This window comes from Lonchura striata, chromosome 4 (assembly GCF_046129695.1).
Source record: "Lonchura striata isolate bLonStr1 chromosome 4, bLonStr1.mat, whole genome shotgun sequence".
Classification (NCBI taxonomy): Eukaryota; Metazoa; Chordata; class Aves; order Passeriformes; family Estrildidae; genus Lonchura; species Lonchura striata.
In genome coordinates, this window is record NC_134606.1 from 26890480 (window position 1) to 26907413 (window position 16934).

Sequence of the window (16934 nt, forward strand, 5' to 3'; positions counted from 1 at the left end):
ATTGAATGAGGATACTGTTAGCAAGTGTGGCCTGGTACAGAGCTATTAGAAAGATGAAACCTGCCCCCAGCCCATGCCACATCTATTAGCAGGCTACGGACTGTGCCTTTAGGTGGCATAAATTGGTAGCGCAGCATGGAAGCCAGAAAATCCCCAAGGGTGACTCGCTCAGCATAAGGGAATGGTGTGCACGGCCAGTGCTCAGCAGAGCAGCCATAGGCACTTTCTGCTGAGAGGAAGCTTGTTATGTTTTCCTAGAAGATCATTGCTTTCAACTTTAGACCTTCCTAATCCCCTGACAGATGCTTTAACCACAAATTTGCTTTCATGCCTCAAGACATGCAAGTGACCACCAAATTCAACTTCATCCCCAGAGTATACATAATGGGCTGTTTGCCCAATTTGGAAAGAGTGCCTGACATCAGGATTAAATCAACTTCAAGGACTTCAGTAGCTGGCAAGTCAGCTGTGCTTCCCTTCTCCACAGTTTTTCAGAAACTGAAAATTTCTGGCTGAAATCCCTCCCTCTTTCCCCTAGGAATCATATAATGCCCACATATATGCTTACAAGGTGTTTATTTTTTAAAACTTAAGCACCACTTAGTTTTATATCAAGATAGTTCTTCATTTCCAAAGGACAGAACTGTGTTCCTACTGAACAGCCACAGTGATAACACCATTGGTTTACTGATTTCAGATACCACACAACAAAAGGTTACAACACTGAACACCACCCTATGCTTCACACTTAGAGAAGAGCAGTAAATGGATAAAAGTGCAAGCATCAAAGAGCTGATAAAAAAATAAACACTGAGCAGCAGTTCATCACATGGTTTCCATCCCAGTGATCCAAGATTACTTAAAGCAACAGTTTACCCATGTACAAATCTAAGAATGCAGCTGTTATGCTGCAGCTTTGGAGATAAACTGGATTCACATATAACTTTCCAAAGGTTACCAGCCTAGGGGAAAATTCAACTTCAGCACAAAATAATATAGTTAGATATAGAGAGAAACATACAAGCTAGATGGACTGGGATGTGGAAATATGTTTTGCAAATAAATTTTAATTACTTCACTTAGAAGACTTGTTCATGTCTACAAGTGAAAATAAGAATAGGAAGACTGTTTTTTAAATGAAAATATTTTCTTGGGAAAAATTTTGTAGTCAGGATTAGCCATTTAGCACCCATAAACTGAAGGATGATTCCATGGAACATCAATTCCAGAATGGCTAACTTCAGAATATTGAGCCTTTCTAAAAACTATCTTGTCATAACACATTGTCTAGACATATCAAAGCATTAAACTGTTCTAATTGGCCTAATTATCCTTAGGCACCTCCTACTTCACATAGGTGCTTCAAGCAGGGAAGTTCAACCCAGAATGCTGGCACATGAAATATGTCCCAGCGCAGTGCTCAATGCCACTGTGGGGCATTAACATTAACTTCCATTGCAGACTGAAAAAACTGAATCCTCTCAGGGGTGGCTGAGGATGTTCAGCCTCTCAGAGGAGAGACCAAAGACTTCAGCAAGACACTAAGTCAAATGTTACCCAGAAAACTCAATGCCTCATTAGATATGCTCTTCAGTTTAAATCCCCAGGTTGACAAGGCAACTGGGACAGAGATGAGAATCCAGAAGGGGCTGTTCATCACTGCACGGAGCCTCCTTGCAGATTAAAGTCTGTGGGAATACTCAGCTGTATTGAAATAGCCATTCCTCCATACAAACACATCAACTCCTTACAAGTGTTGTGATTGGAAACTATGGCACAATGCCTTCTCTGCAGCAGATAATTTTTACATTTGTTCCCAAGAAATCCATCCTTGTTCTACACAAACTACATCATCAACTAAGAGCAGTTACTTGAATCAGTTTAAGGAACTCTAAGAAATGGGTCTAGGGAAAAGCAAATGCTGTCTGCCATATTATCTCCTTTTTCAGTGGAGCTGATAGGACAGCTGCCTGTTATTACAGTGCACCCCAGGAAACGTTTAGCTGCCAAAAAAGTCCAGAGCCAGCAAGGGATTAGCAGACGAACAGAATTCATGCACCTGGAAGTCATGCAGCTAGATATGCCATCTTTGTAAGGTATACTTCAATTTCATTTGCAAAGAAACAAGAACAAACAGAAATTACTCAATATCATCATAATTATGATAAATTTAAGAATTACTATATAGTTTTGTGACTAGATTAAGTGGCAGTAGCTTTCATTTAACTGCAGTAATCTGTTGAAGGACTTATATAACTGCCATAAATATAATGCTTTCCCTTTTATGTTTAAGCTGTTCCTTGTTAATGCAACATTAATACCATGTTTAAGTGACCAGAACCCCAGTGGCTCTAGAGATGAATAACACAGATGGTGCATACGACTTAATGATTTCATGTAACCTGTGTAATACAAAACTTTAATTTCCTTCACCAATACCTTTTTAACAGCAAAAGTTCTGCTAGACAGCCTTTCCTCCTCCCACCACTGCATTTGTCCTTCACAGGCATGCCCTCACAAGCTCCTGGATCTATGTGTGCTGAGTTCAGGTATTGCCTAATGCCACCCCCATGTGCCCAGCCTGCATGGGAAGGACTGGACAGCAGCTGCCACATGAAGCTGAACTGTGTTCTCTGCATTCCCATGGACCCTCATGCTCACTGCTGGCAGTTTTAAGTGGAATCAGCTTGTATCCTTACCTCCACAAAAACAGCAGCAGCAATACTGGCAGCCTAAAATGTCTTTTCTGACATCAAGATGGATGACACATATCCAGCCCAGTGTCAATGAACTTCTAACAAAGTTGCTGCACAGTCCACTGAGAATTATACAAGCCTCTGTGTGCACTGGGCTCAGACAACCCAGGACAGTTCAGATGAGGACTTTTCCTTACAGTTATGCATATATTTGTCATGCCAACAGAAATAAGTTAGTAAAAGAGTCACTGAAATATTTAAAAAGTCAATAAATTAATTCTGCCCTTATTTTAGAAATAACTTCTCAGCAGGCTTATGGACATAAGTGAGAAATGCTTTAAGATGTTTCAGGAATCAAAATTCAGAAGAGCTGTCACACCCTAGGGAACAGTAGCAGAGAATAGCTGGAGAGCACCAGAGTTAACCCCAGCTGTGGCTGGCGTCTGGCTTTCGAAAATGAGCCACCACCAACCTGTCATGGTAGTAGCTAAATCACCATTTTTGAGATTATGCATTACAGAAATTCCTGTGAAGAAACCTGTAGGAGTAAGCATAGTGCATTTCAACAAAATACAAGCTATTTCTAACAAAGGCTGCCAATGTCTTCAGTCACTGACTTGAACATCAGAAGCAGAAAACAGACTCAGATGGATCTACCATAATTGTTTACTGGAATGTATTGAGAACAGTGCCTGTGCAATTGTAGTAATAGCTCAAGGTTTGGAAATGGAAGTTAAAGAACAATTCTTTCCTCTATTTTTCTCTATAAGTTAGCTGTAAAAGTTTTCTTCTATTTGTATAATTTCAAGCTTACTGTTGTTACAAACTAAGAACTGTATCTACTGGATCCAATTGCTCATGGCACAACTGAAAAGCTGAGGTGGGAAATAAAGGCCTGTACTTTCCTATATTCTGCTACCTGCTCTCTCAACCTCTTTTTAATCCATAACCTGAAAGATGCCCCATCTGCTCCTATCTATTTTCTATGGTAGTTGAAAAGAGGAATTTGCCAGCGAACACTGCTCTGGAGCTGCATGGATCAGCTAGCTCAGAGGGAACCAGCTCCCTGCTGCGGGGTGGGAGACCTCGAGGTCAAATGTACAGAGGGGGTAACAGCAGTGGAGAGCTGCAGCCAGTTAGAAGTGTCTTCACTTCTATTGACCTTCCCTGGAAACTCAAACAAGTGAAATGAGTGGCAGCAATTTACAAACTTCATCAGCCCCATGAGGATGTTACAGGCAGCCTCTTCTCTTCATGAATCCCTAGTGTTCAATTTGTTTCCAGTTTTCTTGCCCAGACAAAATATTGAAAAAACAGAAAACTTGAGTCTAAAAATAACTTTCCTAGTTCCTTAATTCCACTAAGCAGTCTCCCAACTGCAACTTCCTCTTCCTTATGCAGTAGATAACTAATGTAAATGCACTCCAGTCTTCACAGATAAAAAAAAAAAACCTAATTTTATTCCTAAGCCAAACTTAGTTTCAATGTAATATAGTTGAAATAAATAACTTTCTCAAGGCACCTATTGATACACTCTTTAAAACCAGAAACAACCACAAATCAGTGAAAATATTAATTGCCTCAATGTTCTATATAACCAAATTTTTTTGCTAGCAAAATAATACTAAAAAGTCAAAGTAGATAACTATTGTGGATGTAGACCATGTAACAGAAATCACTGTACCAGCTTTTCTTGTCACTATTTTCAAAGTGTAATCACAAGCCATACCATTAATCAGTAGATAAAAGCCCTTATACATGTAGGTTTTTGGTGGTGACTTACTTCTGCTCTGCCCTCCTCCCTTGGTTTCATTTTGTCAAGTCTCTTTCTGGAAACATTGTGGAAGCAGAAGATTGACAGAAGCTCATTAGAAATCAGCTCAAACTGTGATTATAGAGTGCTGATCTGCCCACTATCTTTCTAGTTATTTTTCCATTTCCAGCAACCAGCCTCCTGCATGATGCCTTCAGGAAAGAGCTCCAGACTGCATCAGTCACTCTGTTTGCATACAAAGTGCTGATGAAGCAAAGATTTACCTCTTCTGAACCCATCATTCCTCTGCATTATTCTGACATAGAAATAATCTGGAGTAAAAATTCCCTCTGTGACACAGTGACACACACACAAAAAAAAAAAAAGAAAAAAAAAAAGAAAAAAAAAAGAAAAAAACAAGCTACATAGGCTTCTTTGTTAAGTAGTAAATCAGATGGTAAATAAAAAAATCACCTTTCTCAAATTATTCATGTAACAACATAGAGAACTACAGAAATAGTCATAAAAGTAGGTATGAAACACAAGCCTTTTGACATTCTAGGACAAATGTATGACTCCATGTCTTACTGCCTCATGAACTTTACCCGTATTGCCTGAAGAACCCTGAATATTCTAAAATGTTGTCACGTGAATACATGGGGGTGGCATATAGACAGGCATCTGTAGCACTCTCTGTGCAAGTGGGATACCTTGATTTCTACCTAGACTGTGTATACTTGGTTTCCAGACACTTATTCTAGCTTGTAAAATGAAATTGGAAAAATTAGATATTAACAGCAGTCCACAAGAAGCAAAAGTGTCCCTGGGGGAAGAAAAGTAAACTACAAAGGGGAGCCATTATCCACAAGAAAAACATGTAGCCACAGAAGAAGCCACAGCTGCCTTACATTTTGAAAAAACAGGAGGCCTTTGCATTATTTACATACACACTCTGCCTCTCCACCCCACACCCTTATCTTCCTTTATTGTTTCTGTGGCCATAAAATGCCCTGGTCTGGATTTTCGAGGACCCTCAGCATGCCTCCAATCAGGAAGAGACACGCAAGGCAGCCTACAGTAACTTCACTTGGCTCTACTGGCAGCTGATGAACCACCACAAGTGGTGCTTTAGTCCTGAGCCACCGTGCTTGAAGCTACAGCCCCACCCGAGAGCCCACACCACAGGTGGGCACCCTGGGGGACTGACACCCAACTCCACCTACTCAGTCACTCAGTGCTGATTCCTGACCCAGTAATCCTTGTCTCCCCTCTCACATTCTGCTTTGGCAATTGCATCTACAGTGGATGCTGGCCCCCTCCTAAAGCTGCTGAAAATCAAAATCTTTAGTCCTGAAGCTGCTTGGAGAGAATATCATAGCAACTGCAATCCTGGATGTCCGTCCAACTCGCTAACTCACTTCATGATACTGGGCAGGAAACATCTGTTTCTCTTTGCTCAACCAAATTTTCCTTATAAAGTGGTCCTGAATGTGCAATTCTGGGTCAGTTTGGACATATACTAGCAGATGAGATATTTTTACTCCATTATATAAGTTGGAAGTGAATTATACTGGAATAGCTTCAGGAGGTCCACCTAGAAATGGTAGAACACACATGGAAGCAATTTATTTCAAAAATAGGAGAGGCTGAGTAAATTTACACAGTTCATAGGTTTTTCTTTTTTTGAAAGGTCTTTTTCTGCACTATTCCCAAGTAGGCATTTACCTAAAAATTACTCAGTAGACAGATGTACACTGTGCTTGAGAGTACATATACTGATGTTTTGGTATTGGAGTTTAATTCCCTTTTCTCCCCAGTGGTGAATTTGCATATGTCTAGAGAAAGAAAGCTTTTTACTTCAAGCAGAGTGATTCACACAGATGCATGGACACTAAGTGAAAAGTTGCACTAGATATCCCTATGAATTTACTTCACCCTGTGCTTATAAGTAAGACTAATACATAATCACTACTTTTTTCTAATATTGACACTCATTAGGTAAAGTTTCAAACAGTGTAAAACTAGACTGTTGAAGTATTGTTTGAAAAGTAACTTTTAAGACCTGAAAGTAGCTGGAGTCTTTAAAAATAATTAAATAGAAGGGAAACTTCATCACTAAATTATGCTGTGACTTAGATTTTTTTGTATTTATAAAATGAAATTACCTTTTCTTTGCACCAAATTATATACATAAATTATTAAGCTATTTTTAAATTACCTAGAATTGAATGTAATTTTTCACAGATTTATTTGACAGAACACACCCATTCACATACCTTTTACTTTATCTGTTAAAGTATCCCAAAGCAGCAAACTCACAGACAGCGATTAACACACTACCAGATTATGCTCCCAGCTACTGCAGGGAAAAAAAAGAATGAGAGATGTGAAGGATGCCATCCTATAACCAGACAGTACATAGAGTCCTTTTTTTCCCCTCAAATAATACAGAGTAAGGCACCAGCCCACAATGCTAGTCAGACCATTTCTGGATCAACTAAAAAAATCAGGTAGTTGCTATCATTTCCAGAAATGCTTAAGCTGACACAAGCATAGTTCCTGAAAAACCTTCCAGTACAAAAAGGTACCAATGAGTCAGTGCAACAAATATCAGGAGTTCAATATCAATTTCATGTTCTATTGTGAAAAGACAACAAAATTGCATAGTCACAAGCCACTGAGATGTAAAGGATCTGCAGAAAATATTCCTTTACAAGGCCACAGAAGCCTATGCATAGAAAATTGATAGTAATAATTTAAAGTCAATAGAAGTATTTAAGAGAAATTACATTTGCAAACATGCATTTTACCCTTCTGTTTTCCAAAGCAGACAAACCAATACACAGAGCTATTAAGAGGGGAAAAATAGATCACAGGAAAAAGACTTAGGTATTTTAAAAGAGGAAAAAAAATCCACCTCCTTTTACCAGAATTTCTCATTAAACTCACTGCACTTCTCTATCAGGATTTATTCTCAGACTGCTAGAATTAGCAGCCGGATGATCCTGTTGTGATATTTAAACTCATGCCCACATTCATCCTGTCAGTGCCATATCAAACACCTTTCAGTTAACACACAAAAGGGGGCAAGCAGGTCTTCAATGCACCTTTCTGACTTCCTCTGAGCCTTTGCATTTGTGACTGAGAATGGCATCAGTTTTCCCCAAAATCATCCATGGTAACTCATTATTTTACTATTCAACCTCAAACCATTTCTCAGGGCACGCTTCCCTTACAGTTGACACCAACAATCCAGTCAAACATGCCCTGCTTTTCTTTTTTTTTTTTTAGTAACAAGGACAGAAGAGAGTCAGAACTGAAATAACAAAGGCACACAGTTGATTCTCCCTGCATTAGACAAGTGAACCACGGGACCATTGCTCTTCATGGTTCTCCCCCTTCCCAGCCCCAAGGCAGGCAGACAGCAGCCTGTACCTAAGACTGGGCACACTTGTAGTTTTGTCAAATGTGTAAAACCTTGTCAAAAGTTTTGTCTGACTGTGGCTCTTATACTGTGACATCCCTGGCATCTAGACTTCAAGAATGAAAGACTCAGGAAAGGCCTATCGTGTCTCTGCAGATGAAGGTTAACTTATCTTTATTTTTACAAAGCTAAGCAGACAAAAACAGCAGCTGCAGATGTACATGCAGTTCTGAGTAAGCAAAGTTTCTTCACATAGCCTGGCCTGCAGTATCCCTTGTCCTAGCCAAGATTTCTGCTGAGCAAGGGTAAAGAGGCATACAACAGATATGCCCATAATCTAAATCAGCAGAGCACAAGCCATTTCTAATACAGAATAATTTAGAAGCTTTAATGTTCCCATTGCAGTCAATCTATATTTGCAGTCTTTATTTTTAATCCACAGGACCTTGCCTTTTCTCCAGTGTATGGGATGCACTTTCTAGCAGTGCCACAGAGTCGCATGGTAAAGTAGCTCTTAGAAGCAAGAAAAGTGCAAGAGCAAAGACAGTAGTACACTTGAAGTTACTGAATATTTCTGGGAACATCAGAAGTTGTCTCTAAAGTTGTGACATTAAACAAGATTTTATGCTAAACAGACTAAAGTATTTTTAGCATGTTCTGAGCAAGGATGAAGAAAAAAATAAGCAGTATGTAACAATAAATCACTAGAGACCACCAGAACAAGTATGCACTTAGAAGCCCTATTAGGCAATTTTAAGTCAATCTTTGGATTGCTTGGCTTTGCAGTTTTGATGTAATTCTTACAGTGTATTTTATGCAACTTCAACCACACAGTATACATTGGTAATCAAGGAGCAATTTCCACAATGTTATTCAGGTAAAGTTTGATTGCTTGTCCTGTTTCCAGATGGTGAACAAAAGCCTGCTGAAATGTCTGCAAGTTGACCGGCTGAAGAAACATGGCATGTGTGTCTGATTACAAGTCAGCATATACACCTCACAATAAAACCTTAACCTGTACCTTTTCTTCTGCAGATGTGATGAATCCTTTCCTGCTTTGTGAAAAATCTTTCTTGGGACCAAGGCACTTCCACATCATCAGTGAGGTGCTCATCTCTTTGCCAGTAGATACCAGCATACAAGGTCAGAAACTAAGCAAAAAGGAAAAAGAAAAACCATGCCAGCCACCAGCCACTTCAAACCTCAACCCATTCCTGAAGCAGCTGTGGAAATGCTGGCAATTACCTCAGAAACAAGAAGCAGCTGTGTTCAGTTCCTGGTCTTTATAAAGCAAACAAGGAGGGGGAGGGTCTTATATAATGAAGTGGGTTGGGAGTGGTGGAAAAACAAGTGATACTTGGGGAAATCGTAGGGTTAATAGCCTGTTAATGTGCAGTTGGACAAGCTATCTGAAGGGCCTTGTGGTTAGCTACTGATGGTGTGGGGGAGAGTATAGCCTCAAATAATAAAAAAAAATAAAAATGTTATCTGAGTAGAGATCCTGAATGTGGATGTGTGGCTTAATCAGGGTTTCTTTGGGAAACACCAGTAAGAGCCTGGTGGTAGTCATAAATGAGGAAAGACAATCTGGAGGTGGATCTGTGTATTTTGTTTATTTCATCTGCTTCTTCCAAGGCACACTGCAGATGGAGGGGAAAAAAAGATCAAAGGATTTTTTTCTACCTGCCCTTTACCTTCCTTACACATGGTCGTATATCTGTAGTTGCCATGTGTATGGCTAAAAATGGAGCTTTGAAAAAGAAGAAAGGGGTTAAGATGAAAAGAATCACTTATCAAAGTATTATCTATATTCATCTTGTCTTTCTTGGTTATTTGCAGGGACTGAGTTTGCCTGTATAATATATTTGTAAGTTTGTCATTGGAAATACCATTTGTCCAGAGAACACATATATTTACAAGTATAGGGTTCTGCAGGGTGGCTGACTGGGTAGCTGTAAAACTGGGTAGCTGCTGTGAGCTCACAGCAGTATGAGCTATTCAGCACCATATGATACTGCAGTCATATACATGCAGGTAAATGGGATTCCCCTTTAAAAAGTGAGAAGCATTTTTACCTTTGTTTCCAATATGATAATTCCTTAGTGACCTTTATTACCTGTGACTGGCAATTATGTATTCAGTATCTACATAACCTACATTTTCACAAGAACTGTGGCGTGCTGGGGTGCATCAGGAAGAACGCTGCCAGCTGGTCAGTTCCACGTAGGAATTCAGATGCTCAGGTAACTCTATCATTTCTGGTACACATTAGCTTCACAACAGGTAAGCAGGAAGCAATGTAACACTTCTCATTGCTGAGGATGGGCTACATGCATGATACTTGAAATACAAATATTCTATCCCACTGTCCTAAATTTTTTGAAAAATGTTTTCAAAGTACACTTGCAAACAGTTAAGGAGACATGTCCATAGTGAGTTTCAGACAGCTCACAGTAGTACTTCCCAAGAATAGAATGCTGAAGATGATGTGAATTGTTAATTGGGTAATTTTCCCTTTTTATTTTTTTTAATTCAATAGAGTATTATTCATTTCCATTAGGCAATTTAAAAATATTAACCTGCTAATATATACTGCAGATTCACACTGTAGTTGATGCTCTTTAACTATAATCAGTTGTATAGTACATTTTACAAAGAAAGAGGGAACATATAGGCAAATCTGACCAAGATTCTTCTTTTAACTAGCACTGTCAGTCCCAGGTCATTTAGTCTTTTATGGAAGAAGAGGAACTTGGGAGATCTATATTCCATTCTCTGGCTGATACAGCTGTTAGTGCTGTGGCTAAAGCTGGCATTGATCTTTGAAGAGATGCTGCCCACATGTGTCTCCGGGGTTAGCCAGATGGTCGGAGCATGCTGCTGGAGCACAACTGCAGTGTTAGTACAGGCTGAGTGGAACTAATGGGCAGGAGCGTGGGTGGGATGCTCAATGACTTAAACATTTGTTTCTTTTTTCTGCTTTAGGTGATACTGGTGGTCCATGCAGGCTAGCAAACCTTAGCTTCAATTAAGATTGTAGGTGTAGGTTTCACACTTTGTGATGTGTGAGTAGAGAGCTTGCCTCCTTACACATCACCATCAGATATGTTGTATTCTCAACTACCTAAACCACATGTAAATTTACATTTTGTACATCCCACAAACATAAAATGGGGCTAAGGTTTCTCATTCAGTTAATATTTTTATAATACACCCTTTAGAGGGTACATATGCAAAATGTCATTTAACAAGGATATAATGAATACTGATTAAAACAGCCCTGCATTTAAAAATTAAAAACCATAATTTATATCTTATTGGTTAGCTTGGAAATGCAGTTAGACAAGAACCCTGCACTACACACTACAAAATCATATGTGATTTTTTTCTGCAATTGGTATTTCACTGCTCTTTTGTCTAAACAATGTTACAGCATTTAAGGATGATACCAAGATTCTGAGAGACAGGAATAGGGAAGAGAAAAAAAAATCTCCCAGGAGGACAAGAGCATAGTAACCCAGCACTGAAGTAAGCAAACAACAGCTCAAACAATCTGGTGATTTTCTGTTGGAAGAAGGCTAAAACTGACTTCTGAAGAAAACAACCCAAACCTTTCTGTTCCTCTAGCATTCTGCCTCATCTATACAGAATCGGTTCACATTATACAAAGCTTCTTGAAGAGAAAGAAAGCTTTCTTTACCACCAAAAAAAGTCCATTAATTCTAGGGGGAAAAACTTCTCATTCTGAGTGTTGTTTAGACTTCTATAAATCACTATGTTAAGCACTTCACAATTTAGCACTTCAAAATGGCATCCTAGAAACTATCAGCTTAAATACAGGAATACTTACTTAGGAGGTCCTTCACTGTCATTCCAATTTCACTTATTATACTAAAAATTAGCTTATAACTAAAATCATATGTCCTTCACTTTCCTAGACATTTTATACTTTTCCATAATTTCTCTTTTCAACGCTAAGGGAACATTAAAAGAGTTAGACTAATTTCTTAGGAAAGTTAACTGTCTACAGTCACAGCAGATCTACATCAGCTTATAGCCTCAACCAAAAAACTTACATTCTTAATTGTCACTCATAACTTTCAGATTATGTTTTCCGGAGTTAAATTCCTGAGTTAGACACTTTAGTCCAAGCAGAAAATAATGTAATACATTGTAAAGGGAGAATTAGGAGTACCTGAATGGAACTTGCAACTTTGAGCAAACCGACTGGAGAGAAGCTGAACACAACACTCTGGGAACACCAGAGATGGAAGTATGGCTGTAACTCAGCCATCTCTGAGACACAGACTCTTCCTTGTAGCTTGAGTTAATCTCCTCTCTCTGAGGATGAGTTTTACAGCCTAGAAATTCTCCCCAAGACACTGGCACCTGGGCAACATTTCTCATTTCAAGTTTGGCAGAAGAAGAGCAATGTGTTGTGGTTCTTCTTTCCCCCCCAAGACACAGTCTTAAGGCTTAAACCGATTTTTAAAGTAATTTTCTACTTTGATTCCACTCTTTCAGCATGCATGCCTATCCCCTGTGTAGAAAACCCGATTTACCACATCTGAGACTGTCTCCTAGCCCTCCTTTTGCCTTGCCACTACCCAAATACATGGGTACAGAACACATTTGCCTTAGTTACTTTTTATTTTCTAGGGCACCAACAAGAAACCCCATAAGCATGTGTTGTCACCTTTGACTACTGTAGCAAAGGTAGCATTCATTTTCTGTACTGTTCATAAGTAAACCTCCAGTAATGTTAGTTTCTGTCTGTTCTCACACTCTTTTATTAAGCATGAAGAATGTGTCAAAAACCTGTCATAGTTACATGAGTTGGATAACTTTTTATTCTTTGTTTTTCTATCACAGACAAAATATCTTCCAAAGCATTCCTAACTTGGACAGGAGGAGGAAAATAACTCTTCAAATATTCAAACCCCAGTATTTTTCTAAAGTGTTCAGTCTCAGGTAAATAGCACTGAAATTCTTGGTATATATCAAAGCAATCAAAATTACAAACACCAGCAGTTTTGAAAACATAGAAACTGTCCATATGATATGGTTTTGTCTTTGTTTGGATAATGAAAAATGTCCACAAGTAATTGCAGGGAAGCATTGATTTTTCAAATTCTCTGTAGAATGCCAATCAGGTATAACACAGAAATCAGAATGCCACCATTCAGCAGGAAGACATCTGCCCTTGCCTCCTACTGGTACAGAGTTTTCTAATGACCATGAAGGGTGGCAGGCCTGCTCCTGAAGGTGATGGCCTCAGAAGATATAGACCCTGTGGTCAGTAAAAAACCTGAGATACAGCAGTAGCTTTTTACATAGTTTCATACTATATTGGTAGAATTTCCTGAATTTTAGGAGACAACTTTCAGCAAACCCATCCTTCTGGGGTCATGCTGATGTCAGAGGTGTTACAGCATGAATCATTTCATATCTGAGAAGCTAAGTAGCACTGGATCTTAGTTATTCCAGGTACAGACAGTATTTATTATTTCCCTGACATACAGCTAGGTTAGAGTCTTACTCATAATTATATGTGTAACCAACAGATATAATTATATGAGGCTTATCTGTAGTCTGTTAAGCAAATTTTGATGCCCATAAAAACCCACAACATGATATGAAGTTTCCAAGATATATTACTTATGATAAACAGCAGCTGTGAAAGTGAAGTCCCTCCAAGTAAATGCAGAAGTCATCTTTCTTGGCAATTTGTCAGCCTGGACTCTGGAGTCAGCAGAGGCTTGAATGTGAATGATGAACTGCACAGCAGCCCACTGTGTGTCTGCAGCCTCGGGAAGGGCAGGCACAGCCCTGACTTTTAAACAAGGACACATAAACAGAGCCAAAATGCTGAAAGCCTGAGACAAAATGTAACAACAACAACAACAAACAATTGGGTAACCTTTTTGAAGTGGATATATTCCTCTTTCTGTGTTTTCTGAATCTCCTTAAATTTTGATTGGCTTTAGATTTGAAAGCCGTTGGCAGACAGTCAAAATTTAAAATTGATGAAGTACAATTGGTCTGTTCATGGGATGCTTGGAAAAGAAAATACTGGTCTTTCAGACAAAAATGTTCTGAGGAAGCTAAGCCTCCATGTCAACAGATAAGAAAGCAAACAGTGGTACTGAAATGACTGGAACAAACAGTATTTAAAGAAGGTTTTGTCCTGGAGGAATTACAGAAAATTCAGAGGGCTCTGTACTTGGTGATCTTTAGGATATTCTTTTACGCTTCCAGGACATGCTGGCAGTACATCAAAGTCCAGGGGTCGTACCTAATTTGTATAAATTGCATTAGTCCAGAGGAGAAACTTGAAAATCTGCAGCTCACAGCATAGAAGAATGCTATGCCCTGTATTGATCCAAAAATTTCAAAATGTCAGACCTAATTAGCACAGTCTTTAAGTCTACACCCCCCAAAAAAGGGGAAAAATCCCAACACCAAAACACCAAAACCCATCAAACCACTGCTGAGGTGACTTTGACTTGTGGACAAATTCAAGAAGGCATATAAAATACATGTAAGTTAGCCTTCCCTTGGCAAGATATTGGGCAGTGCTGAATCACTCTGTGTCTATCATTTACTGTCCTCCCTGAATGAAAAGCAGTGAACTTAATGGGACAGCTGCTGGGTTCTGGCTCAGCAAAGTGCCTGGCTTCCTAATCTTCCCTGGGTCCTGAGGGCAACCTGTGAGGTGCTAGGAGATTGAAGAATCTCATGGCTTCTGCAGTACTGGGGCTTGAATTTGTATATCAAATTTGATCTACTTTTGGATCTGAATGACATATTGTTGATGTTAGAGCAGAGCAAAGTGTCAGAAACAGAAAAACTAGAGGTGTGTAACACCACTCAAACTCTCAGCTGAGGATTCAGAAGATTTATCCTATCTTCAATAACAGGGCCAACAAGATCAGTGGGACCAGTGTGAAAGAAGGTAAATATAAGGAAGAATTTGTTTTGTGAGAGTGGTGAGATCCTGGAACATGTTGCCCAAAGAAACTGTGGATGCCCCATTGCTGGAAATGTTCATGTCATTTCACAGGGCTTTGAGCAATCTGATCTAGTGAAAACATGTCCCTGTCCATTCTGTAGAAGGGGTGGATTTCTGAAGGTCCCTTACAACCCAAACCATTCTGTGATTTTTCTGTGTTGGAGGATGAACTCTGTGGTACCTTATGGTGAAGGGTTTGTGACATAGGGTTACACCTCTTTGGCAAATCCAAGCCACTTATTGGCATCTGTCAGACAATAAAGGAGTAATTCCTAGAGTACAAATGGCAATAATCGCTTCCTTTCCCTTTCCTGACAATACATGCTGTTAAAAAGAGAAGACTTCAATTTAAAAGCCTAGTCCAGGGGAATCAATGTCCCTTTTGATCAGCCAAGAACAGCTCACAGTGGCACCAGCCAGTATGCTGAGCCAAAGGTTGGTTTTTCTTCAGCAGGAATGGAGGAGCAAGGACAGGATTAAGCGAAGGATCTATTTTTATGGATTTATTGGTTGTCTGCTGGAATCATTTGAACAGGTTGGGGCAGTAAAGGGAAGGCAGCCGGCAGTGTGTGTAGTGTGTGGGGAGCTGGGGAGCAGATGGAAAATCTGCAGCTAATAGGCGTCTTCATCTTTCACACTCTGTTTTCTTTCCAGTGGTGCCCAGATAGGGGACAAATCTTCCCATAAACAGTAATCCTATAGAAAGTGCTCAAGTATGGCTATTACTTAACTTCCTGATTAGTAGCAATCACCACCTGCTACTTCTGCTCCACATTGTCCAGCATAATGGACGTGTTCATTTCCCTGGCTGTGAAAAAGAAATGAGAGGGGAGTCCCTCTTCCCTGTTTAGGAAAAAAGAGCAACAGTCCCTCCTTTTCTCCCATAACTAATCCCAGACCATTTATCTAAGAAAATAAAATTTTATTCCTGATGAAAAATAGCTGGATAAGGCAGATTGTCAATCAAACCAAAACCCAAACAACAAAAAAACGAAATCACAAAAGCAATCATTCTGATTTCTTTGAACTAATTAAGGGTTCCTGCTGCAGGGCTTTTTTTATTGCCTGACTATGGCTTTGAGATCCTACCAAGTAAAGAAAATATATTCAATATTTTTGACAATTCAAACATGCAAAGACTTTGCAAATACTTCTTTCTTCAAACCTTACTAGCTGAAGCTGCCAAGAGAGTTGCACATGTTGCCTTGAAACACAGCTGTTGAAACAGTCTCCTTTGATCAAAATTATTCCATGTTTATAGCTAGAACAAGATAAAGTATTATAGGGTTTTCTTAGCACAGACTGAAAATCATAAAAAGAATGCAAAATCTGAAAAGTTCATTTGTCATGAGCGGGCATAACTTTTGAAATGCCAGTTAAAAGGGGACAACCCATGAATAGACTATGAGGATTTTCAGACTTTCTATTTCCCTAAAGTCCTCTTTTGTTTTACACTGGTGGTGTCCCTTCCTAGAGAAGCACAGGCGGGCAGTAGATTAGTCCTTATTTAGATGGTAAGTTCCAGCCTATTTGAATTGTATTAAGCATTCTCCTTACTTCTGTGGGATTTGTCATAAATCTTGAGTAAATATACTTAGCACAATCTCAAAGACTTAGGTTTTGATTTCTCAGAGGGCTCAAATCTTTCAGCCTTAAAACTTCTCTTGTTTAAGAGAGATAAAGCAAAAGAATCTACTTGTCAAAACAAACACGGGCTAAAAAACCCTCAGTACAGCCCTAGACTTTATCTCAATGGGAAGTGGCACTCATTCGGTGCTATTCCACAGCATTCTTTGCCCAGAAGTGAAATCTATTATAGGAATTAGTACTGCCCCTTAAAATGGTAGCATCACTAAGAAGCAAATGAATCCTGCTCTCTTTCCCTCTCTTTTCCTATCCATTCTCCTCCTTCTAAACAGTATTCAAAGATTTGTTCAAAGGTCTTCATACTATCTTTGTTGCCATGGTCTCTCACAGAGTTGAAACAACATTTTCAAAACTAATGCCTGCTCTAAATGCATTGTTGTTGGGATGCTGAGTCAGTTCTCT